The sequence below is a fragment of the Protopterus annectens genome, chromosome 2.part0, assembly GCF_019279795.1.
Source record: "Protopterus annectens isolate FY-2018-M chromosome 2.part0, PAN1.0, whole genome shotgun sequence".
Lineage (NCBI taxonomy): Eukaryota > Metazoa > Chordata > Ceratodontiformes > Protopteridae > Protopterus > Protopterus annectens.
The window spans coordinates 1252296693-1252323881 of record NC_056728.1 but is presented as its reverse complement, the minus strand read 5'-3'; positions in this window follow the sequence as shown (position 1 = coordinate 1252323881).

Genomic DNA, 27189 nt, shown 5'->3' with positions numbered 1-27189 from the left:
TGAACTTATAAATTTAAAATGCTTTCTGTTGGCATAAAGACTGTAAAATCTTTTGCTATGTTTTCTATACATCTTCTGCACACACGTTTTATTATTTTGCATCATGTCAAATAATTTGCATATTTTGCAGGTTAAAAAATCTTTATTTTAAAATATTTTAAAAGGAACTTGTTATCTTTATTTTAAGGTACAAATGAGTTTTTTTGCATTGAGAAATAATCACATTTTTGATTAGGTTATGCAAACATGTGACCACTACTGAATTCCATTCATGAATTGATGTTTGAATTTGATTTGATGAAAAAGTCACATGATTTTAGGAGTATTTTTTTAAATGCTGAGATTGGCTTTATTTTATTATTGCTTTATAGCTTCTTGAATAGCTCCACCATGCTGGATTGGCTAATTAGCATGCAGTTCAGCTACATATGCTTTCATTATTATATTCTGCTATTTACCTTTGTTTTGATGAATACAAAATAGCATTTTTTTAAACAGGAAACATCTTTATTAAATTATTATGTATGACACTGCCAATCTTACAGTTTAATAAAACATAGTGAAGTGACACAATCACAATTGCATACATTGTACATTACAAACAGTGCTGGCATAACTGTAGCTGCAAACATTATACATCACTTTTAATACATTCAGTCATTGTCAGTTAGCCATTGTATAATTCATTCATATCCTGCCTTCTTTTAAACCTTGTTCCTCCTCTGTATGTATTGATCCCACATTTCCCATTTTTCCTATGTAATTTGATCCTACCCCTTTTTTAGCATGTTATCATGTGTGCAGCGCACCACTCTGGGTACATGAGTGATGTATTTAATGTAGCAGTTAATGAATACAGTCCAACAGTGATTAATGAATACAGTCCAACATATATGTTACTGAACCCAAGCAAGGTATTGATAAACTTTTCTTGATACTTGATAACTATAGTAGACTATCGACCTATAAAGTTACTGAGACAAAAACAAGACCATGAGCATGAACTACATTCCTAACATTGTTTTGTTCAGAAATATCATTTTCTTTGAAGTCATGAAAAAAATGAAATATTTAGGAGTTTGGCTGAAAAAGAGTGCATAAGAAGTTGTACATGAAATATTGCAGGAGACATTAAAATGCCAACATCAGAAAATGAAAAAAAAAAAAGGATGGCTCTAGATAGTAAGATACAGTCTATTAAGATGTTTCTTGAGCTCCTTGTTTTACATGTGGGACAGGCATACTTTATCAACTCAGTGAAGAAATATGGAAGAAGCTAGAAGATAAGCAAGAATAATTTATCAGGGAAAATAAAAGAGAGAAAGAGAGAGAGAGATAGAGAGAGGAAAATAGGATAGACAAGTTTTATCTCACAACCAGAGAAGATTGCAAATGTCTGACCTAGGTTGTGTTTTAAGGTGACTCATCTCTGTCTCCTACATCTGATGCAATCAGATATTTATTTGCATAAGTGAAGAGCTATTGTGGCTAGACCAAGATGGGACTTTGGAAAAAAGGGGAACCAATGGAACCTTGGAAAACACTAGAACAATTCCCAAGGAGCAATATTTACATAATTTCATCAGAAGTATATTGACTGACATATTAAATAAATGGGAGTTAGGTAAATGGGAAAATGATATTTCAAACTGGCTATCAATTACACAAGACAGGGTCAAAATGAATCAGTTAAAAAAATTGGGTGAATAAGAAGTTGTAACCTCAAATTTTGGGAACAAATTCTAGGACAGGATAAATAAATTGGCTGGGAAGAATCAAGACATATGTTTTGTCTGAGAGGTAAAGATCAACTACTTTACAGAGGATTACTAAGGAAAACAAAACAAAATCTGGGAATTAACTTAGGCACTCAGGAGACTCCACAGATAGTAGAGTATTTTTCAGAAGCTAGGACGCAGCACACCAAAATAAAATCTTTAGTCAGTAAAGCATATAAGGGACTAATAAGGAACTAAGTACAGGGAAAATACTTTTTAAAACAATGTGACTTGCTGCCTGATCGCTGTCTGGATTTGATTTTAGACTGAAGTTATTCATTTAAGGTTTGGTTACTTCCATTATTTTTTTATCTTTTTTCTTATAGTGCATTTTGTTTTGTTTTAAGTTTTTTGTTCTTTTTGGAGTTTTAAGAGGTATTGCTAGGATCAGTTAGAAAGAATTATTTCCAGACAGTGAATAACATCCAGCTAATTAGTGGGAGGAGTAGAGAAATAGCATTGTTCATTAATTACAAATATTTATTTGCATTTTTAATTAGCTGTAGTGCTGTGTGACTAGCTGTTTGACTATTTCTGATCTCTATCTGCATTTGATTTTTGATTGGAGTTATTCATTTAAGGTTGGGTTACTTCCCTTTTTTTATCTTTTTCTTATATTGCATTTTGTTTTGTTTTGTATGGTGGCTTTTGAGTTGCCCAACCCTAATATAAATATGATTTTGGACACTCCTGCCAGTCTCAGCTCATCAGCTTATTCTACTAAGTACAGAGATATCAACTAGGAAGGTTTCCCCTCATTATCTTCTGTTTCCTACCTTCCCACGTATTGAAAAAGTACTTTATTCAGCTGCTTTTGCTTACTTGTCCTTATTTTATTTATCTTTTTGCTGCATGTTCTTAAAGTTTTCAGTTGCATTTAATCTGTTGTATTTATTACTGCTTGTTTGTAGTCTGATTACATTGTAACTGTTATTCTAACCCTCTTAATTCTGATTTAAATAATTAGGCTCAAACCAGTTATTTTATATTAAGAAGGTTTGTGGTCTACACTCTTTTAAAAGGAGATGGTAGCTTGCACCCTTCTGAACTGGCAATTGTTGGTGAAGGCTTATTGTGCCTGTTATTCTAAGTGCCTTTGTTCTGGTTTAAACACTTGGGCTCCAATCCAGTTAGTTTACATTAGGAAGGGTTTGTGGTCTACACTTTTATGGCAGGACAGGATAGCCTACACCGTTATGAGCTGGTCATTGCTGGCTGAAGGCTTATGGTACCAATTATTCTAAGTGTATTTGTTCTGGTTTAAGTGTGCTGTTTTTGATTGGCCACAGGGTCTTGTTTGTGTTTTTTATTAAATCTCCACTGCTATTTAAGTGTTACAGTTGCACAATGCTTGTCTCATAACCTATGAACCCTAAGGTATTTGGCAACCACATTACTTGGGAAGAAGCATGTTGCTGTTTCTTCTAAACGCTACAAAAGCTAACACTTACATTACCATATCCACTAATTTAGTGCTTGTTTCTCGCATTGTTTTTGCCACAGATGCATTAATTTATTGTTTTTTTGTTGAATGTCTGCACTTTTTGACCTTTTTTACAGTATTTAGTTAGAACCACTACTCTCCACACAGCAGCACCTAGCAGTGATCTGTATAGTCACTGGTATCTTGCAGTGTAATTCACTCTTGTAATCTGTGTAGACATCAGTCTCTGGTAGTATACATTTTTTTCACTACCAGAGAATCTATTTTGTGCATAGATAAGCATTGCTCATCATGTTCCTTGTCTTATTGACCTATTCAGTATTTAAATTTCCCTCATTCTCTCCATGACAGATTAGTAGCCATGGATATGCACTTTCGACTTTCTCTGTGGTCAGTCTGGTTGAGATGGTATTCTGAGTCTGAAATGGTTGACTTCCGAAAGGGTACAATTATGCATTTTTTAACATTGAGTTTAAGACCATGGTTTTGGCACCATTTATTAGTTAGACATTGGCTTTTTTGAAGAATGTTAGTGTTTGCAGAGGAGTCAATGATAATACCCAGCTTGCAATCATCTGCAAAGTTAGTCAGCCATAAACCTTAAGTGTTTGCTTCCACTTCAGAGAAATAGATGTCAAAATGGAATGGGTCCTGTACTGAGCCTCTGGGGACTCCACTAGTGACTGGCCTCTTGGTGGAGGTGACTTCACCTATTTTGACCTCCTGGGTCCTATCAGTGATCCAGTTGGCTATACAGCTGGTAATAAAAGAGTTTAAACCTAAATTAGTAAACTTGTCTATAATGCCAGAATGGAGTATTGTATTAAAAGCCTTGGCCAGTTTGAGGTGCGCACAGTCTTGCTTTCATCCATTGCTTTGGTGACCCTCTTAAAAAAGTCCACCAGATTTAATAGGCATGACCTTCCTTTAACAATGCCAAACTGTGATGAGGCCAACATTTGCATATTACCTGTGTCCTCTTTTATCATGTCCATGATGATTCTTTTCATGGACTTACATATGAGAGTAGTCAGACTTATTTTCCCTGTAGTTACTCAGATCAGTGGTTAGGCCTCCTTTGTGCAAGTGAATTACTGTAGCCATCTTCCATTCCTTGGGCACAAAACCTCACTGCATGCTTCTGATTAAAGTGATTCAAGTGGACCACATAGATCATATTTCTTGCTACTTATTAAACATCCTGTGATGTTATAAGGGCCCATCAGTGCAATGATTTTTGTCCTGGAAAATGCAATGATGTCTTGTTGCTTAGTAATGGAATTGTGGTATGTGCTATTGCCTTTGGACTATCTGGGGGAGGTACAAGGAGAAATTTGAGTTGAACCTGTCAGCCGAATGATTGGCAATGGCCTTCACTTTAGTGTGAGTGATGCCATTTACAATAAGTCCTGTGCATTGTTGTGCATTTCCCCTGAGGTTACAGACATAGCTGTAGAAAGTTTTGTGGTTGTCCTATGCCATAGAAGCTATTTTTAATTCACATTTAGTCTTTGAAATATTAATTAACCCTATTAGCTGTCTGTTTAGATTGGTCAGAGGGCTTTTAGTATGCATGGCTTTGTTCCACCAACACTTGGCCAAGATTTTTTTCTTTTGTTGTCTTTTGTACCCCTGGTAAGAGAATGAACCAACTGTTCCAGGATGTTGGTAATAAATTTTAGGAATCCATGGATTTGTGCATTAGAAGTGGAGTAGGATTCCCAGTCTATAGGGGGTACTTGAGATCCCCCATGAATATTATATTGGGTTGAATGGTGAGGGATTCTAGCACATTGATATAGGTAGTATGGGTTCCCTAGGACATGAATGGGGACCTATAGGTTGCAAGGAGGAGGGATGTGAATGGAGAGATGATAAAATCAGCAAAAGGAGATATGTATTGCTGGAACTGAATTCATCCCAAGTCTTGGTGAGTCCCACTCACCAGGCTAAACAAGGAGAAGGTTACTGTCAGCTTCCTATTGGGTGCCAGGATCCACCACATAACTCCATGCACTCAGGTCCCTCCACAACAAGTACAAATATGACTCTGTCATTGTCCAGAGACATGGAAGAACTCTCCGATCTTGTAGCCCAGGCAGGTATGACCCTAGCCCTGAGTAGCATTCTGCCATCACCCAGAATGATACCGCAGTACAAGGATAAAATAATTGACTTCAACAATTGGCTAAGCATCTAGTGTCATTCTAAGGGTATCCAGTATCTGTCAGTCTGGGAGGACATGATCGACAGACCACAATGCTTTGCCAGAGATGGCCTGCACCTGTTGCCCCTGGGATTCTGGATATTGGCTAAGGCTCTTGCCGGCCCTATACTGCCTTTTTTAGGCAAGGTTCAAATGACAAATTCACCACCATAAGAGGAACAGGCAAGCAAAAACTGAGGGTAATACTACTCAGTGCTGGAATTCTAAATCTCAAAATGCACTCACTTGAGGCACTCCTTAAAATGGAGAACATCGATATCTGTGCAGTGACTGAGACCTGGTTCAAGGCTCCAGAGAGCACCCCTGCACTACCAGGCTATAACTCATACCACACTTTTCGGCCATGTAACCTGGACCGGAACACCAAAGGTGTAGTTGTGTCCATATTCATTAAGGATATTCACACCTCCAGGCTAGTTGCTCAGCATAATGCATTTGAGGTTATCCAACCTGAAGTAACTCTGGGCAAAACTGCAATCAAATTGTAGCTTGCTACAGATCCCCCACCATGGCTCACGATTGCCACTCCTCTTTTCTTTGATATACTGGAAAATATTAGGGCTCAACCAAATACCCTAATAATGGGCGATTTCAACTACCCCACTATTGACTGGGAAAACTACTCATGTACCAACTCTTTTGCTCAAAGCTTCCTGGAATTCATAAATTCAAATGCCCTGGATCAACTTATCCACACCCCCACTAGGGGCAACAATATCCTAGACCTAGTCATTAACAACATGAGTGACTGGTGTTCCACAACTGAAGTCAACTCCTCGTTGGTCTGATCCGACCATAAGCTAATCACCCTAGATATCCACTCCCACCCCCACCCCATTAAAGAAACCATGGTAAAAAAATGTCTCCAAAGCCAACTTCATGCTTCTTAAGACAGAAGTGGCGAACTTCATGACATCCATTCAGATGGACAATATAGTTATGACTGCTGAATCCTACACAAATGCACTCTATAAGCACTTACACAAGTGCATGGATGGCCCTATCCCAAACAGAATGAAGACTCTATCCTCCAAAAAAAGGAAGCCAATCTGGTGGTCCCCTGCCATAAACAAACCATACAACAGAAGGAAGAAACTGTTGCAAAAGAGAGTAAAATCCCATGAGTGTAGGAGCTCCCTGGTCAGCCTAAGTAAGAAGCTGAGATCCCCTATAAGATCCTCCAAAGCTAGCTATGAAAACAAAATTGCCACTGATTCTAAGGACAACCACAAAGCATTCTATAGCTATGTCAAGAATCTCAATGGCAACACCCAGATCTGCTCTGAGTTACAGCACAATGGCACAATAATTACAGAACCAACTGATATTGCCAAAATCCTGGCAGATACGTTCAGTGCTAACTTTACCCCCCTCTCGCCCCCTAAAGGGCCCATATCTATACAGGAAAAATGCAGAGTCCCTGTAATCACAGCTACTCAGGTAAAAGCTGCACTCTCTAAAGCCAGAAATACAGCATCCATGGTACCGGACAACATCCCAGGCTGCGTTTTACACGAATTTCAGAACAAACTGGCTCCCCACCTAAGCACCATGTTCAATCATAGCTTAACATCAGGATTTGTGCCCAATGAATGGCGCACAGCAACAGTTATCCCAGTCCACAAAGGGGGAGCCACCACTGACCCCTGGAGCTATCGCCCCATTAGCCGGATGAGCCTGGTCTGCAAGGCTATGGAACGTATCATCATGTAACTCATAAACAAAGACATTGGTAACCTCCAAACTCTGGACCCCACCCAGTTCGGGTTTGTGAAAGGCAGATCATCCCTCCTGAACCTGATCGACTTCTTTGAGGCAGTCACCAAAGCCGTAAACAAGGGTAATATGGTTCACACAGCCTATCTTGACCTCGCCACGGCTTTCGACACCATCCCCCATTCTGGAATTATAGCTAAACTCACTAAACTACGTATAAATCTCTATGTCACAAGATGGGTTGGCAACTGGCTCACTGACAGAACCCACACTGTAAAAGTTGCAGACTCCAAATCTGACTTCAAACCAGTGACAAGTGGAGTACCACAGGGTTCAGTACTGGGACCTCTCCTGTTTGGTATCTACTTCTCTGAAGTACAGGCTAACACAGAAGGCCTCTGACTAACGAATTTCGCAGATGACTACAAACTAGGAGCCATAGTCGAGTCCCCAAATGATGCAGACATCCTGCAGAAGGGCCTCACTGAGACAGATGGCCTCAAACTCAATGCCAAAAAGTGCATTGTCATCCCCTTTGGTAAAAACTCTGTACCCATGAATGACCACATAGGCAGCAGTCTACTTAACAATGAATGTGTGATAAGAGACCTTGGGACCCAGGTGGACAATATTCTCTCCTTTGATAATCACATCGCCACAGTAGTCAGGAAGTCCTTCTACATGGCACACCTCATCACAAAAGGGTTCCCATCCAGGAAAAAAGAGGTCATTGTTCCCCTCTACTTGACACTCACTAGACCCATTATAGAGTACAATGCCCTTTTTGAAATGTAGCTCACAAGACATCTGCAGCAGCTGGAAAGGTCACAGAAGTACCTCACAAAGAGGATCACTGGCCTCAAGCAGATGCTCTACACTGACCATCTCAAAAAACTCCAGCTTTACTCTGTAGCATATCACCTACTCTGAGGTGATCTCTGCCTAACATATAAAGCTATGTTAAACTCAGAGCTGTTGGACATGCTACACCTAAAAAATCCCTCCGAGCTAAACACTCTAGGGACCTAAACCTTGTCACCACAATAAACAGGACATGTTGGAGGGATAGATTCCTGTCCCAGAGACTTTCCATACTCTGGAACAAGCCACCCATCTATGTCAAGCAAAGTTCCTCATTAGCACTCTTTAAGAAAAAATCTTGAAGAGTTGATGGGAAATAGGAAATACACCCCGGGGATCACCTCTGTGGCTCTGCTCGACAGTGGCACAGGAAAATAACTTTCTGGGCTGGCATAAGCCAGAGAACCTTGTTGGCTAGGCTTACTTAGGCCCTTGGGCCGATAGCCTAATACCTACCTATGAACCTATACCTTCATGAGGTAGACCTTGTTTTTCACAAAATCTCACCAAGATGATACTGATATATTGACTGTATTTTATATAGCATATATCATGGGACAGAAGTAGGTTAAAAATAAAGAGGATAGCTGGGTGTAAAAGGCCCAGGATAAAAAAAATGCCCAATCCTAGTAGGTGCACTGGTACCAGGACTGGAAAAAGGACAGTGTAGAATCCTCAAGACATGGAAATATTCTAACAATGGGGCTAGCCCAGGCCCAGGGGGAGGATGCCCCCCCCCATTGTAGAAGGAATTACAGTCCACAAAAATCACAAAAACTGATAGGCCAAAAAAGAGCCATACAGATGATAGAGTGGACTACTAAGAAAGAAATTATGTACTGCTACTATTATGCAAAAAGCCCAGAATTTCCAGACACAATATATATAAAATGATTAAGAGAGAAATTAGAGGAAAGAAAAATACTTCCACAAGAAAAACTGTCAGAAGCTTCAAATAAAATTTTGTGTTCATTAATACAACAGATCCATCAAAAACACCATATAGACCAAGAAAACTTGTGCTGTATGGAAAAAGAAGTTACTGAGAAAGTCTGAAAATTTAAAGAACAAAATTTAGAGACAAATGAAGGACATAAAAAAGAAATATGAACATTGGAAAGAAAAAGAGATCTGATATGGTACAATATTTATGCAAAGGAGAAAGCCAAATTAATTAGCCCAAAAAAAGGCAGTCACAAAGATATTCAAAGAGAAATATAAGCAAAAGCATCCAAATATGGAAAATTTCACAATAAAAAAATAAGATCAGAAAGAGGGAATGTACAACAGAGGATTAGTCAAGTAGAAGTAAAAACAAAATAGAAGTTGGAGTTATGGGATATTTGCGAAGTGAAGGATTCAGTGTAGAAAGTATAATACAAGTCATATCACAGCATGATGGAACAACTATTTCCCAAAGTAAGGAGAAACAAGAGGAGTGGGAGACATCTCAAGAAGAAATATGGACATGGGAAAGAAAAAGAGATTTAATATGCTGCAATATTTATGCAAAGGTGAAAGCAAAACTAATCAATGCAAAAAGAGCAGCACCAAAGATATTTGAAGAGAAATACAGCTAAAGACATCTGGATATGGAAAATGTTACAGTACAAAAAATGGAAAACAAAGAGGAAAAGTAGAAAAGAGGATCAGTAATAGAGAAGTTAAAGAAATACAACTGAGGTTATAGATTACCTCCAAAGTGAAGGATTTAGTATAGAAAATTTAAGTCAGATAACAATGCGATAGGATAGAGCAATGGACACCCAATTTAAGGAGAAACCAGTGGAACAGGAAGCATCTAATCAGCTGACATATGAAGATACTTTGGAGCCTCCCACAGGAAACCAGTACAAAGGTTCAGTTGGAGCTATACAAGAAGAGAAAGAATAGAAAACTGTGGCACCTTTGACACAGTCAATGTCGTGTAGAATGATAGGCCAGTGAGTTCCGATATGAAAGAGCAATAGATGACACAGGGAGAACCCGAAGAGAACATGACTCAGGAAGAAGATCTAGAACTTTTTATAGAATGCCTGCAGGAAATGGCAAAGAATGTCCCCTCAGTTTAGAAGAAAATGATCTAAGAGAAGAGTTGCTTGATTGAATAGAGATGGATAGACATTTATTTTATTTTATTTATTTTACATTTGTTGACAGGGATAGTCTGACTGGATACATGTCCATTTTCAGTGGAAGCCCGGGGAGAAAAGCTCCAAGATAATAATACACACTGAACATTTAGTAAATGCTAGTTTCCAACAGATTACAGTCATAAGCAATACCAGCATTTAGCACATATAGTACTAACTTATTATAAAACACTTTACAAAGCATAACATTATTTTCAAAGTTATATATACATAACATTACATTCAGTTTTAAGACACATTGAGCAGCAGTTATACAAGTGACCCTTCCTGAAATGGTGTGGTAGAAAAAAAGAAGTAGTTGAAGGTAAGGCACCTAAGTAATAGAGAGGTTACTAGTCAGGGACATAACCAATGAGTTTTGAAGTATTTCTTGAGTTTGTTTTTGAATCGAGTTAATGAGGGTTCTAAGGTCAAGTCAGCTGGGAGTCTGTTCCATGTTTTTCCAACAAAGTTGGCAAACAGAGAGTCCCTAGCTGAATAGTTGGATTTGTATGTTTGAATTAGGAGTCTAGTGGATGATCGCAGTGGCTGAGTTCTGGTGTAGGGGCTGATAATATTTTTTAGTGCAGGTGTATTTTCTGGTTGGTAAAGGACTTTATGTGCCACTATTAGCTGGTTGAACTGCAGTAGGCTAGGCAGTTCAAGCCATCCTAGGTGATTTAGGTTGTGACAGTGGTGTGTCCGGTAGGCTGTGCCAGTAGCAAATCTGGCAATGTGGTTATAGCGGGATGATAGTTTATTAAGATCTGTTTTGTTTAAGTTGGAGAATAGAGGTGAGGTGTAGAGAAGAGTTGATAGAAGATGGGAATGAGCAATTGCAGTTTTAGCAAGTGGGGTAAGGAAAGGTTTGATTCTGTGAAGAGAGCCAAGTTTTTTATTAATGGTTTTGATAGTTTGATTGATATGCACATCAACCTTCAGGTTGTTATCAACTATGACACCCTGTAGTTTAGTGTGGGCTTCTGGGGAGATGATAGTGCCATTGTTAGCAGTTATGTTGAAGGATGGTGGGGGGGGTCCTGCATGTGGGGGAAAAGAGGAGCAGCTTAGTGTTGTTGGGGTTTAGAATTAGTTGTTGATTGGAGAGCCATTTTTACACTATATTAAAGGTATTTTGCATTAATGTGAATAAAGTAGCTGGTGAGGTGTCAGAACAAATCAAGGTGGAGTCATTCCCATATTGAATGCAGGTAGCATCTGGGATTACTGAATGAAGGTCGCTGATAAAGATGGAGAAAATAAGGGATCCTAGTATCGAGCCCTGGGGGACTCCTAATGTGATGGGTAGACAAGATGATAGCTTGTCCTGCCATAGGACTGCCTGTTGCCTCCCTTGCAGGTAGGCTTGAAACCATTGGAGTGCATGGTTGTTTAATGAGAAGGCCTTCAAGGTATTTAAAAGCATTTTGTGGTCAACCATATCAAAAACCTTGGATAGAGCTAGAAGGAGTGCTGAGGATAGTTTGTTATTACTGCGGTTGTGGTTAATGACATTAGAGAAAGAGATGAGGGCAGAAGTAATACTGTGGTGTGGCTTAAAGCTATGCTGAAAGTTGGACAACAGCTTATTCCGTGTGAGGTAGTGCATGAGCTGTATGTGTACACACTTCTCCATAATTTTAGCTAGAGGTGACAGAATAGCTATGGGTCTAAAGTTTGACAGTTCATTGGAACTGCCTCCTTTATGGAGAGGTATGACTTGGGAGATTTTCCATAAAGTGGGCACAGTAGCTTCAGATATAGCTCTGTTCATCAAGATTGTTGATTAAGATCAGTGAAAAAAATAAACTGCAGAAGGTCAATAAAACCCCAAAAAGTTAGAAGTTTGATAAAACAAATGAACAAAGTAATTAGGACTGTCCATAGAGATTCATGTGATATAACGGAAATAAATAGGTTACATTACTGTACAGCCAAATTAATAACAGATAAAGTCCTACCACAAGAACACAGGATAGCGAGGGAAAGGAAGGGGAGAAATCAAATGCTATCATGGAAGTATTGAGTAGAGAAAACTAGATATTTAAGACAAGAAGTGTCACTGTTAGAAGACAACAGAAGAGGAAACATCAATAAAAATACTCAGAAAGATAGACATGATAAAAGTAATATGCAGTATTATAGTGGATCAGGATTTATCATGCACTATCACAAATAATAAACTAAAAATAGCACAGGCAGAAAAACTTAAATGATACACAGATAAATACCAAGAAAAAGTACAAAATAAGCAATTTATTGATGACCCAAAAAAAGTTTTATACAGAAATGAGAAATAAGATAAAAGGAATTGAAAGACCGCCAAAAAAGAAGAAATAGCTACATTTTAGAGAAATATTTATGAAGATCCTGTGGAACATAACAGAAATGCTAAATGGATAGAAGAAGTAAAAGAAAGAGTAAGAAGTTCAAATGTACAGGATATGAAATGGGATGAAGTAACGGCATGAGAGAAGGAAACAAAGTTAAGAAAAGCCTGTAATTGGAAAACCTCAGGCCCAGATGCAGTACCTAACTTCTGGCTAAAAGTATTAACATCTTTCCAAGAAGATTTAGCCATGAGTAAGAACTATTTATATGCACACCCCAAACAGACAACAGGAAAAACAATGCTCCTACTTAAGAGAGAAGCTGCAAGCTACCCTAAAAACTATAGACCAATAACGTGCTTTCTGACAACATATAAACTATACACCGGAATTGATGCTGACAGAGTTTATAGTCATTTAGAAGAAAACTCAATCATGGCAAATAAAAGAAAGTCATATGGAAAAAAGGATCATTTGTTGTTAAACAAAGTCATAGTGCAGAACTGTAAAAAGGGGAAAATCTAAGTATGGCATGGACTGACTACAAAAAAGCATTTGATAGTATCCCACATTCATGGATAAAAGAGTGCTTAAAAATGTATAAGATACACCCTACACTGATAAACTACATCACAGCAACCATGAAACAATGGCAAACCACTTTGCAGTTAAGCCATGATAAAGGACAAATTATTATTCCAGGGATAAAAATCCTACAGGGGATATTCCAGGGTGACTCTGTCAGAGCTGCTCTTTTGCTTTGCCCTTAACCCATTAAACTGTCTGCTTAACAGATTAGGTCATGGCTATAATTTCGCTTTCAGAAAGCAAAAAAAAAAAAAGAATGTATAGACCTCATCTTCTCTTTGTCAATTATTTAAAACTGTATAGCTCATCAGATAAGGAACTGAAAGCACAACTGCAAGTAATCAAAACTTTTTCAGATGATATAAGAATGTTATTTGGTCTTCATAAATGTACAAAAGTAACCTTTAAAGCAGGAAAGCTGCAGCACCAAGAAAACATCAGTTTGGGACAGGAATGTGATATAACAAGTGGGAGTGTATAAATATTTGGGAACTGATGAAGGATCAACAATAAAACATCAACAAATGGGAATAAAACTTAGTAAGAAATACTTTTGAAGACTTAAATTAATCCTGAAAACAGAACTGACATCTCGGAACAAAATTCAAGCTATAAACCAGTTTGCTCTTCCTGTCCTAACTTACAGTTATGGAGTGACTGACTGGCCCCAAAAGGTGTTGGATAGATTAGACAGGAAAACAAGAAGGATGCTTCATGATAATCAAATGATTTATAAAAATCAGTGCATATCAAGATTATATATTCCCTGTTCCGAAGGCGGTATGGGCCTCTTTGAAATTGATTACATGTATAGATCTGTTATCATGGGACTGCATACATATTTGCTGACCTCACAAGACCCAAACATGGTGAAAGTTTTGAAACATGAGGAGAATAAAACTGACTTCCCTTCTTAGTCTAGCAGAAGTATATCGTTGTCAAGCAGGAATGGAAATCAAACCAGAAGTAGTTAAAAAGCAGACAGCAACTTTATGTGCCAAAAATCAAAAGAAAGAATGTAAGTTGAAACATCAGATGAGAAGACAAGAAATGTACAAAATACATAAATATAGTTGCAAGTGTAGAAAAATCCTGGAACAACCTCATGTTAATCAGGATCGAATGCAGGAATGGTTAAGTAGAGGTGAATTCAAACCAAAGGATGGAAGGTTAATATTGGCAGCCCAAGATAGTGGACTATGTACATGTTGGTTTACAAAGTCCATTGAACATGTGGGAGAAACAGACAAATGTAGGTTTTATAAAACAGAATTGGCAGAAGGACTGTATACTGTAAGGCATAATAATGTGGCAAAACCGTTAAAGTGGGGATTGTGCAAACATGATATTGAAGTAGCAGAAAAACACTGGAAACTGGAGCCACAAAGCATCATAGAAAATGATGGTCTGCATCACATGGGATCACTCATTAACCACAGTTCAAAAGATAGATCTGAGAAAACCAGATATAGTGGTCCATGAAAGGAAGAAAAAAGTAGCATTGATCACTGAAATCACTACACTGAGTGAATACAGTGCCTTGTGTACAGAGAGACACAGTCATAAAATATCAGGATTTACAGGCAGAAATGAGAGCAATGTGGAAAAAAGATGCCCAGACAGTTCCAACAGTAATAGGAGCAACGGGTTTTATAAAAAAGAACCTTCAGTCATATTTAGATATGTTACCGATACATGTAACTCCAGACAAACTGCAGCAGTCATTATTGGGCACATTGTGGGTGCTTTGAAAAGCACTTCTGGCTGACATCAGAGATTGAAACAATACTAATTTCATGAATTTTAATCATACTTCGACTTAGGAATGGGATCCATTCCTGCCATGGTATGAGATAGTGACAGGCTACTAACAAACACTAACAAATGCAGCAGCTTAAATGCAGCTGAACCTTTTAAGAATGTGCAACAAGAAGCTTAATGAAGTAGGAAGAAACAAATATAGCAAAAGCAGATGAATAAAGTGTATTTTTAGTAAGTGGGAAGGTATGAAACAGAAGATAAATTCAGGTTTAAGACATTAAGGGGTGGGTCTTCCCAGATGATCTCTCTGTGCTCAGTAGAATGAGCTGAGACTGGGAGGAGTGCCTGAAATCAGATGTATAGTAGGGCTGGCCAACTCAAAAGCCACCAAGTTTAAAAACACAACAGCAGCAGGGAGAATGGGTGAGAAAAATCAAATGCAAGCAGAGATCAGCAGTAGTCAGGCTATAACAGCAAGTCAGACAAGCACTACAAGTAAATAAAGATGCCACTAAATATTTGTAGTTAAATGAGAAATGCTATTCCCCAGCTCCTCCCTCTAATCAGCTGGATGTTATTCACTGTCTGCAAATTGTTTTCTGTTTCCCACAAACCCCATGAGAGATCAAGGACCATGCAATAATTTTATGCAATAGCACACTTTCCTGAAATTTTGGGGGCCACGGATTGCACCAAAATAGAAATAAAAGCCCCCCACCTCATGAACAGAGAAGGAAGTACATCAGCTGAAAATGATACAACTTTGTAAACTGCCAGGTTGTCTGTAATGCCTAAGGGATCATCTGCAATGTCTGTGCAGGTAACCTAGGCAGTTTGCACAGCTCACACATATGGCACACCTGTGAGCTGTACACAAGGTTTGCTTGAGGTGACATTCCACAAGGGCATCTAGGATGCAGATTATGCCCTGGAACTGTGGCTCACAACACCACTGAGAAACTCGCACAACCCCACCAAGTAAGAATACAATGATGCCCACAATCAACCTAAAAATATCATAGAGTGTGAATTTGGTTAAGTCATATCAAGGTTCTGGTGTCTAGATGCCTTTGGAGGTGTCTGCAATATGACACAGCCACATCTTCCGAAATACTTACAGTCTGTTCTATGTTGCACAATATTATTCTTAAGAGACAGCTTCAACAAGGACAACTTGGGGCAGGACCACAATTCTCAGTACCACAGCCAGGTTTAGCAGCTCCAACACATACAGATAATGATCCTGATAGAGAACCATCAACCCCAGATACTGCCAGCAGACATAGGCATCCACAATATACCATAGCTCTAGCTAAGAGGCAAAGGATTACACATGCGTGCGCACACATACACACACACACACACACACACACACACACACACACACACACACACACACACACACACACACACACACACACACACACACACACTGAATATCTAAAAGAAAGAATAACAGACTGAACACATACTAATATTAAAAATTATGCCTGCCAAACTGGACAACCTTACTTAACCATGTAATCATTGTATTCCCTAAGCATCAGATACAGGCAACCCCCTAGAAAATGTCTCCCATCTACATCATTAGCAAAGTAACTGAAACCTGTGTAGAAAAAATAATGCAGTTATATAAATGATTACTGTGTTATGCTAGTTCTCATATATCCCTAAGGTGATAAATGTCCCAAGTATACAGTAATGTAAGTAATAGCGTATTTTTACAATACACAGCTATGGATTTTTCCCAATAATGTGCATCAAGCATTTCATTTGGCAACTGTATACAAACCAGTGAGCAGGTCAATGGTAGCATCATTTGCACCAGTATAACAGTAAATAAGACTTAAACATCTTAGTTACAAATCTTAGTTCATTCTGAAGTGTGCTACTTTACCCCCACCCTCAAACCTTTCTGAATGTATTATTATAAAATAACTGCTTGTTATTGCCTTCATGTTTACCCTAGAATCTCTGCTTTTCTCTTTTCCTAGTTGAACTCTCCATTTACCTACAAAACAGAATCTACAGGACTGCAATTAGTCACCATAACAAAATCTGTTTCTCTCAGCATTTAAACAGAGTAGGTTGCACACAAAAAGCATTTAAGCTTTCACTTACAGTGTTGTGTAATTAAAAAGGTCACCATTTTGGTCAGCCATAGGGCTCTTTTTTCTACTTGAGTGCTTGCCTCCTTCCCCTGTAACTTAAATAAACTGACTCTTACATTGAGAGCTATAATACTTACCTTATAGCTTTAGGATACCTTAGGAAACCTTGTAAACTGCAATAGCCCCGCTATATTCACCCTCGCTACGCTCGGGCTCTCTTCGATCCCCTTCCTGCCCCCAATTCCCTCCCACCCCCAGTACCTCTAAATTTAAAGTATTATAGCAACTCCTCCACATTCTAGATCCTATCTGCTTTCATCTGGGATAATTCCTCCCACCCCCATTCTTCTACCTACATTTTAATAGCACCTATTAGCTTTCATCTGACATTCTCCCATCCCCCTTCCAGTACCTTTACCTCACCACTCTATCTTCTGGTGTTGCATCACCAGGTAAAACAGTTCCTTAACTCACTAGCTGAATCACAAATAATGATATACTCCTCTTTACTACCCCTCTTGTTTGCACCATATCTCCTTACCTTGCATGAAAACCAGTTTTTCACGGGATTTCAGGTCCTGAAAGGCCATACTATCACCCCAGCTGTAAATCCTCCCACCTTCAACTATACTTACAGTACCAAGTCCTATCCAACATCTTGTTCAGTCTATCAACATCTCAACCCCAGGCACATTAGCTTTATATCCAAACACTACCACAAACTAATAAACAAATTCCTGAAGTTCATCACCAAGTATAGAAGTAACCTAATACTTGGTGGTGATATTCAACCCAACCCTGGCCCACCCACTTCAGATACACATACCCCCTCTACTTGTAATCTAAGCTACAAACCTACAATTAATAGGCCATCTAACTCTCTCCTAGCCTGTCATCTCAATATTAGAAGCATTAATAGCAAGGTGCATGAATTGCATGCACTTCTGGATGATCACTCCGCTGAGATTCTCTGTTTATCTGAAACCTGGTTAAAACCTAACACTACAGACAATGAAGTGTTACCACCTGTGTACAACATACACAGGCTGGATCTTGCTTCCAGGAAGGGGGAGGGGTAGCTGTACTCTATAAATCTGAGTTGAATGTCACCATAGATGTAAAACAACCACCTCAGATTAATAACTCAGAGATTCTTGCCACCAAATTGCAACTTAATAAAAATAAATGCATTAATATCATATGTATGTACATTCCCCCAGGTAGCAATATATCTACACTTGAAGATATCCTGCACTGGCTATCATGTCACTACCCCCAAGAAACCCTACTACTTGGAGACTTTAACATAGACTGGGGCACCTTTTCCTCAGTATCCCCAACCACCCATATTAACCTGCATGCATTTACACAAATCATATCCACCCCTACCAGGATAGGTAAACCCAACCAAACAGAAAACATACTTGACTGGGTACTCATAAATAGTCATCCCCAACTGTACACCTCTGGTACCCTCCCTGATGGCCTAAGCGATCACCTTCTCACATATGTAATTAAGCACAAAGCCATTAATTCCAACAACCTTTACTCAGAAAGGTAAGAAACAATAAAAACTTTGACCCTGCCAAATTCCAACAAGAACTAAACTCATGTAATTGGTCTATTCTAAAACACCTCCCCTTAGAGGAAGCAGTAGCATACTTTAACAACAAATTCCTTGAGATCCTTGATTTGCATGCATCTGTTCGCTCAAAGAGAACAAAGGCAAAAACTGCGCCATGGCTTTCTAAAGAGTCTAAACTCAAAATTACCCTTAGAAACAAAGCATGGGCATTCTGGCATTCTTCTAAAGACCCCCAAGATCACATTAAATACAGGCAATCCAGGAACAAAACTAAAAAATCCATTTTACAAGACAAAAAACAATACTACTGTAATTTACAGACAGTAAATCAAAATAACCCTCAGACGTTTTGGGCAGGTTTAAATAATCTACTACATCCTGGACAAACTTCAACCCCAATCCCTGCTGCTACTATTGATAAAACCCCTGAAGATGTTTCTGACAGTTTTAACCGATTCTTTACTGAGACAATTCAAGCCCTAGCTAGCCAACTACTTCCTAGCTCCCCTTGTCCTGAAAGTACCACCCCTAGAAACCTACTCGCATTCAGCTTCCAACCAGTCACCACTTCACTTATCTCTACCTTGATCAAAAAAGTAAAACCCACTATACTTTCTGCTGATCAACTCCCTGCCGAGTACCTACAAAAATCAGCTGATGCTATTGCTTACCCTGTCTCAATACTAATCAATCGAACCATAGTAGAAGCTAACATTCCCACCATCTGGAAAATATCCAGTGTAATCCCACTTCACAATGGAGACAGCTCTACTGAATTCTCCAATTATAGGCCAATAGCTATACTGTCTCCACTTGCAAAGATTATGGAAAATGTATTCATAGACAACTCATGCACCACCTAATCCAGAATCACCTTATGGCAGACACTCAGCATAGCCTCCATCCTCATCACAGTACTACTTCAGCCCTCCTAGCCTTTACCAACACCATAAACCATAATTGCAACAATAATTATATATCCTCAGCCCTCTTCTTGGATCTTTCCAAGGCATTTGATATGGTTGATCACCAACTTTTAATCTACACCCTGCAAACATTCTGTCTAGATACTAGAGCCCTTCAATGGTTTCAGTCCTACCTGAATGGTCGACAGCAGGCTGTCCTCTGGCAGAACAAGCTCTCTAATCTTCTACCTAACACCCTTGGAGTACCACAAGGCTCTATACTAGGGACCTTGCTGTTCTCCATCTTCATTGATGACCTTTATACTGTCATCCCAAAAGTCAGCTGTATTCAATATACTGATGACTCTACTCTGATTTGCTTGGCCACATCTCCACTAGAGTTATGGTCAGCTACCCAGACCACCTTTAATGCAATAGAAAACTGGCTTTCTGAACGTTGTCTGATCCTCAATCCCCAAAAAACTAAAATTCTGTTATTTTCACCAACACGTAGGTCTACCGCTTTCACCTTTCCCATAAATTCAAATGATGGCACAATAATCTCCCCTGACCCCTCTACAAAACTATTAGGTGTCATCATAGATAATAATCTAAAATTCAACCTACATGCTAACCAAACTATCAAAACCATCAATAAAAAATAGGGTTACTTTACAGAATAAAAGCCTTCTTAACCCCTCCAGCTAAAATTGCCATAGCTCGCTCTCACCTTCTTTCAACCCTTCTGTATGCATCCCCTCTACTCTTGAATTTAAACAAGACTGTCCTTAACAAAGTCTCAATTTGCTACAACCACATTGCCAGGTTTGCCACTGGGCTGCCTTTTAGGACACATCATTGCATCAATCTAAATCAGTTTGGATGGCTTGAACTACCCAGCCTAATCCAGTATAACCAACTGATTATGGCCTATAAAATCCTCTATAATCCGGGCAATACTCCTGCACTTAAAAATATTATCACCCCCTATAACAATCCTAGACTGCTTCGATTCTCTAACAAACTACTAATTCAGACTAGCAAAATTAATAACATAGCAGGTGACTCTCTCTTTGCAAACTCTGTAAGTAGACCCTGGAACTCTTCCAGCTGATATTACCTTACTTTCTACCTTAGGTCAATTTAAAACTAGACTCAAACAACATTTGGCACTTAACTGGTTATATCAATGTATCAAGCTTGGCTAACTCTCTCTAGAATGTGTAAAAATCTGTTAACCAGTTTACTGTGTAATTTAATTTAATCCTGATTTATGCTCGGGATTAACTCTAACCTGTGGAACTTGTTTAACTTGCTTACTTATGTAATCACTGTAAATAGCCTGTTTGTAATATGTAATGCTGGTATTATGTAATGCTGTATCTGCTTACCCCTGGAGCTTTTCTCCCCGGGCCTCCGCTGAAAATGGACATGCATCCAGTCGGACTATCCCGGTCAACAAATGTAAAATAAAATAAAAAAATCTACTTTGACTACATGAATAATGACAGTAACATAAATACAGTGAGGGTCAATAATTACAGACACAATCATGCACAACTGATTATAAACTATAAACAGCAACCAAATGCTGCGCAGAAGTGAAAGTGAAAATTTCTCAAAAAATGACAGTCCCAGTTATAAAATCGATGTAGTTTAATGCAGATAAGATTAAACGGATAAGAGCTTTCACTGTATCACCTTCATCAGATCCATGATTAAACCCCCCTCACAAACAATATATATAGAGAAAAAAACATGAGCATAATCAACCAATCAAGAAAATCAATTCAACTCAAGCTTCTACTTAAAGTCATAACATATTACAAAAAGTTACAGGGCGCAGCATGTCACATAAAGTACATATCTACATATAATAGCTTACACCTCCTGTAAAATATAAAGTAAAAAACCTATATATACAAAATAGAGGCTTAAAATCATGTGAAATGATTGCAGGTTTTAGAAGCCACCTAGTACACTTTTTATACATATAATGATAAGTTCCATGTATCAAAAATTTTTTATGCATTAATATAAATTTCACATACCATGCTGTTATATGTTTTTATGTTTTCATGTTTTTAGGGGTTAGGATGTTTATTGAAGGGTGTGACTTGACAGTATTCACATGAACTGGTAGGTGAACAGTGGTTCCAGGTCCAGTACGAATGAGTCATTTTTTATATATATGGCAGTTTTTTAAGCCTCTATTTTGGTCAATAATTAAAAATTTAAAGTGATGGTCTTTACATAATGAGATGTGTTTTGCTAACGCATTTTCTTGTTTAACTTTTTTTATTGCATAAAGATGTTCATATATTCTATCCCGGAGTCTACGTTTGGTTTTCCCAACGTAGAAACCGGGACATTGTTGACAAAGTGCAAGGTAAACAACCATACGGGAATTACAGTTAGTTCTATGTTTTAAGTTGTAAAGTTTCCCATTAATTTTGAATTTATTTGTTTCAAGTATGCAATTACACCTGTTACAACTTTGGCATTTAAACATACCAGGTGTTCTTACAAAACTAACAGGAGGTAGTTCAAGTAAATTCTTCAAGTTTCTACCATGTCTAAAAGTAATTTCAGGGTGGGCTCCCACTTTGTTGTACAATAAGGAGTTAGTTTTAAAAATGTCCCAGTTCTTTTTAATAATATCCACTATCATGTAACTATTAATATTAAAAGTTAAAATTAATCTGGGATAACTTTCCTTGTCATCTTTGGTGTTACTATTCAAAGATGCACTAGTTGTGTTAAAGGAAAAATCAAAATTGGTTATTTCCACGGTAGTTGGTATATTAGTGTGTACACTCAAAATAGGCATGTACTCTCCTCTCTGTCTTTTAACAGTAACTTCTTTAATAAGAGCTTCCAAAAGGGGGAGTGGGTATCCCCTGAGTGTGAACATAGATTTTAAATTTTCACATTCAATTTCAAATTCAGTATCCAGACTTACAATACGAGCAGCTCTCACAAGTTGTCCCTTAACAACTGATCTCTTCTGAAAGTTAGGGTGACAACTAGAAAAGTGTAAGAGTGAGTTAGAATATGTAGTTTTCCTATGAATGGTAGCTACAAAGGCTTTTAGTTCATCTTTTTTCTCTAATCAAATATCCAAGTATGCCACAGCACTTGTACTGAATGTCGATGTAAACTTCAAAAAAGATGTAGAAGTATTGAACATCTCAATAATGTTTTGGCCCATTGTTTAACTTGCTTACTTATGTAATCACTGTAAATAGCCTGTTTGTAATATGTAATGCTGGTATTATGTAATGCTGTATCTGCTTACTGTTATAATGTTTTACCGTGAATGTTGGTCTCCGTGTTGGTAGAGTTACTTGTCTGGCATGCAAATGAAAAATCTTCTGCAAGCCATCGATTAATATCAGAGAATCCGTTAATGTTCAAATTAGTTGCATTGCTAAGTGATTTACCAGTTGTACTAACATTTGAAATGTCAACCACACCAACTCTTGTTGTCGGCACAGAACCAAGTGGAATAGTCCCTGTACTACGCCCAGGAACAGGTAGATTTTTATCGACAGCGACTGTAACTTTTTAACAGTTGATGTCAAGGACTTGTACACCTGTATTCCCCACGACATAGCTACTGAGTGGGTGGCTACCACCTTAAAGAGGAAAAATGCTTCCATGGTGGAAACTTCCTTGGTGATAGAATTACTTGAAATTATTCCATACAACAACTACTTTATGTTAGGTGATAATTTCTATTTACAGAAGGTGGGTGTGGCAATGGGCTCCCCTTGTGGTGCTAGTATAGCTAACATAGTGATGGCACAATGGGAGAGAGAATATGTTTTTAACAACAATCCTTTGACTGAGAAAATTTGTTTTTATACCAGATACCTAGACGATATTTTTATACTAGTAAAAGGTGATGAAACTCTGGGCCAAAACATTATTCAGTTGTTCAATACTTCTACATCCTTTTTGAAGTTTACATCGACATTCAGTACAAGTGCTGTGGCATACTTGGATATTTGGTTAGAGAAAAAAGATGAACTAAAAGCCTTTGTAGCTACCATTCATAGGAAAACTACATATTCTAACTCACTCTTACACTTTTCTAGTTGTCACCCTAACTTTCAGAAGAGATCAGTTGTTAAGGGACAACTTGTGAGAGCTGCTCGTATTGTAAGTCTGGATACTGAATTTGAAATTGAATGTGAAAATTTAAAATCTATGTTCACACTCAGGGGATACCCACTCCCCCTTTTGGAAGCTCTTATTAAAGAAGTTACTGTTAAAAGACAGAGAGGAGAGTACATGCCTATTTTGAGTGTACACACTAATATACCAACTACCGTGGAAATAACCAATTTTGATTTTTCCTTTAACACAACTAGTGCATCTTTGAATAGTAACACCAAAGATGACAAGGAAAGTTATCCCAGATTAATTTTAACTTTTAATATTAATAGTTACATGATAGTGGATATTATTAAAAAGAACTGGGACATTTTTAAAACTAACTCCTTATTGTACAACAAAGTGGGAGCCCACCCTGAAATTACTTTTAGACGTGGTAGAAACTTGAAGAATTTACTTGAACTACCTCCTGTTAGTTTTGTAAGAACACCTGGTATGTTTAAATGCCAAAGTTGTAACAGGTGTAATTGCATACTTGAAACAAATAAATTCAAAATTAATGGGAAACTTTACAACTTAAAACATAGAACTAACTGTAATTCCCGTATGGTTGTTTACCTTGCACTTTGTCAACAATGTCCCGGTTTCTACGTTGGGAAAACTGAACGTAGACTCCGGGACAGAATATATGAACATCTTTATGCAATAAAAAAAGTTAAACAAGAAAATGTGTTAGCAAAACACATCTCATTATGTAAAGACCATCACTTTAAATTTTTAATTATTGACCAAGTTCTAGATAAACAACAGGGAGCCCCTTTGCACTTGCTATTAGAGGAAAAGGAATTAAAATGGCAGATCAAATTGAATTCTTATTCTTTCCCGGGACTCAATGATCTGTGTTCAATTAGTTGTGTGTTGAAGTTAAAAAGTTTAAGAAGGTAAAGCCAATAGGACAGGTAGCATTAGATAATGAATTTTACAGACATATTTGTTATGTCTAATTATTTTTATTTTTCAGTTTGACTATTTGTGGCTGCTGAAGTAAAGCTCTGTTTTAAGAGCATTTTTACATTTTGTAAAGGTCTAGTACGTTGTTTATATGTTTACATGTTTAAGAGGATGCACCTTTAAATTTAAATTTGAAACACTATGACTATATTTGATTAATGTCAGCTGTTAACACTTGCTTTAGAGTTATTTAAGCTCTTTGAAAGCAGTATACTGTGTGAAGTTCTGAGGAAGTCTACCGATTTAGGTGGACGAAAAGCGCTTTAACTCGATTGTAATTACGAATAAAGTGTTCGTGAATTTTAAGCAGTTTGGACTTTTTCGTGATTACTGCTTTACTCTGCTCTGGTGCGGTACTTGTATTTTTCCTAATTTGATTATAAACTATGATTAAAAATATTTGTTCTGCAATACATTTACTTTACAGGAAAGTTCTGAGTAAGCAAATATTAGCAAGCCACCCTGTACATCAGACATATATGCAACCCAAAGTCACAAAGAGATAATCAAAGGGCAGGGCACAGTCATCATGACTTGCGCAGGGTGGGGGGAGGGAGACGAGCACCAAAGAAATGACTGTGTGCAGGTAAAACAAAAATTTATTCCATAAGTATCCAATTTGCAGGGCTAGTGGCAAGATATGTAGTGTTCAGATAAGTAGAAAGAGAGACAGAGAGAGAGAGAGAGAGAGAGAGAGAGAGAGTGTGTGTGTGTGTGTGTGTGTGTGTGTGTGTGTGTGTGTGTGTGTGTGTGTGTGTGTGTGTGTGTGTGTGTGGTGATATGGGCAAGTATTTGTTGAATGTGTGTGTATCTGCATGAGCACAACCAAGCACTGTGCTAGCACTATGTCCTGACATGTCAGACAAGTTTGAGAAATTCATGGTAGACTTCTCAATTCTGTGTCATTACTCTTGATCACAAGAACTACCTCTGTCAGGAGATGCACTGCTAGTTCCATGGCTCTGGCTACCTGAATGTGCGTGATGCCTTTTGGATGAGCTCTCATCATGACTACATCCAGGACCAAGACCATGTGGCCTATCAAATCAGAGTTTGGACACTGCAATCACTGATGGAGCAGTGGAAGTAGTGCCACTATGGGAAAGGAATCTTACATGACCACATTGGCTAACATGAGACAATGTAGTGGCTTTATGGCCACTTGGATGCAGGTCCTCTCCCAGTAGATGTTTCAGTTCAGACACTTCCGATCCAGTGTATCATTCATCCTGTCCAAGGAGTCACCCAAATGGTTCAGGCAGTTATGCAAGTCAGAATACACCATGTTTAGCACTCACACTATGTCTTCTGAGGCCATTGTAGAATATACTGTACCTGTGCCTCCATCACAGCCCTACATATATGTCATGTGTCATGTAGCACCTACTGACATACCAACATCAGGAGCAGGATGGACAGAAGGCCTCCTATGGGCACCTGTAACAACCCACCTGTGTTGTACCTCATCCTTATAATGGCTATGAGGAGAATCAGCCAGTTCTGCTACTGGAGTATCCACATTACCCTGATCCATTGTGTCACCCTCAACTTATCCAATGTCTGAGAACTTGGCGTCGTCATTATGTGCAGGCATAATGAGTGTGTCTGAAATAGCGGCAGGAGATGTTGCAGGCCCACCCTCAATGGCAGACTGACCTTATACACCCCTAAACTGTGCCTGTTCATTGTCGCTATTATCATCAGGGGCTACTGATAACCTAACATCTGGCTACAAGAGTTCCACAGTGCTACTGGCAGGATCACCTGTGATAACAAGTAATTAACAAAAAATAAGAAAAATAGAATAAACAATGATCAAACTTATGTTGCGTGAAATATATATTACAAATTAAAATATTCTAATAGAATGAAATCAAATAACTTTCAGTTACACATATATCTACCTTTTGGAGATTAATAAAAATACAGCAGGTGTACTTACCATGGGCAAGTGGTCATGCAATGACAGACCCAGATGTGATTACATATAAAAAAGGGGGATGAAACAGGGATGATAGGAATCACAAAGCAAATGACATAGGAAACAGGAAACAATTGCTTTTACAACTGCAAAATAAGACACATTTCATAGAAATTGTTTCTGTTCACTGGACTACCCCCTCCTCCCCCTCTATGTCTCTTCTATCCCTCCCATGTCTCTATCTCTCTCATATATATATATATATATATATATATATATATATATATATGTGTGTGTGTGTGTGTGTGTGTGTGTGTGTATGTATGGGTCTACTTCTTGACCCAACAAAAGCACACTTCTATGAGACCTAACACAAATAAAAAAGCCACACACAGAAAAAAATAACAAGTGCATTTTTATATGCATAACTGACTCATTACTGGAACTCAGGTTTTTTTCCAGGAAACTCAACTTAAAAATCTGGCATAACAATAACACTAGGTACAATGAGGAATCCTCGGATTCCAAAGAATACCTCAGCCATAACACACTGATAAAAATGAAGAGCCTGTTTAACCCGACTCTGCACCACGTAGAGCAAACCTTCTTGAAGGTCTGTGAACACGACAGGAGATTGCTGTTAAAGCTACCTAGCAACTCTAAATGGTTTAATTTAACTAAAATTGAACAACTAGCCCTA